Genomic DNA, 1359 nt, shown 5'->3' on the forward strand with positions numbered 1-1359 from the left:
TCTAGCCTTCTGCCATTTGTTGGATTTGCATTCTGATGCAAAGTGTCCATAGTTTCTACAGTAATAGCATTGCAACTTCTTTTTGTCTACTTTCTTTCTGGTATCTGAATTCCTATGATTGTTCTTGCCTTGATAAAGATCATTACCAATCCTTGCACCACTCTGCTCAGGATTTCTTGTTGAGGAACTTGATTCATTGGTCTTCCACTTGCTGTTCTGTCCATTTTCTTTGGTTTTCTTGTTCCATTGATTGGAATTCTTTTTGTTGTGTCTTGACAAGAATGCTTCATCACCAACTCTGCCTGAGTTCCTTCCTTTCAACCTCAACTCATGAGCCTCCAAGGATGCCTGCAACTCCTCAATTTTAAGTTCTTCTAGGTTCTTGGACTCCTCAATTGCAACTACTATATGGTCATATTTGCAAGTGAGAGTCCTTAGGACCTTCTCAACAATTGACTTCTCTTTAATTGATTTACCACATGACCTTATCTGGTTTGATAGTGTTAGAATCTTGGTCATGTAGTCTGCAATTGACTCATTTTCTTCCATTTGCAAGACTTCATATTGCCTTCTCAGATTTTGCAATTTCACTTTCTTGATCTTTGCTACACCTTCATAACATTTCTCCAAGCTATCCCAGGCTTGCTTAGCAGTCTCAGCTCCATTGATCTTTTCATAATTTGCTGCATCAACACCTTGGTAGATTAGGAATAGTGCCTTGCAATCTTTCTTCTTTGCTTCATTGTACATTGTTCTTTGAGCCTCGGTTGCTCCTTCTCCTATTTCTTGATAGCCTTTCTGCACTATCTCAAGTACTTCTTGAAATCCAAATATAGCTTTCATGTGATTCCTCCATCTATCATAGTTCTTGCTATCTAGGATAGGGAGTGTCATAGAAAAACTATTGATGTTTGCCATGTGACAGCTTCTTCTTCCTCCTTCTGCTTCTGCCTTCATTTTCTGATTTCGTGTGTATTCTTTTACACACTCTCCCACACATACACACAGACCCCTTCTCTTGATTCACACAGAATCCCTTCTGCACAAAGCTCTGATACCACTGTTGTCTTTGTTGCTTGTTCTGCAAGCAGCTGATATGCACACAAGTGCATACACACACCAGCAAAAACAGAGAAAGAATAGAGAGTAGGAATAGAAAAGAAGATTGAAGATTGATGAGTTTACTTGGATACCAAGAAAGTAATAAAAGAACAATTCAATGAATATACCTCTTTGTATTATTGATTCACTTGAAGTATCAAAGAATACAATTACAATTCTCAAATATACTAGACTTCTATTTATAGCATTCCTAACTAACTAACTCTTAACTAACTAGACTAATTAGGAAACTATTAC

This window comes from Lupinus angustifolius, chromosome LG02 (assembly GCF_001865875.1).
Source record: "Lupinus angustifolius cultivar Tanjil chromosome LG02, LupAngTanjil_v1.0, whole genome shotgun sequence".
Lineage (NCBI taxonomy): Eukaryota > Viridiplantae > Streptophyta > Magnoliopsida > Fabales > Fabaceae > Lupinus > Lupinus angustifolius.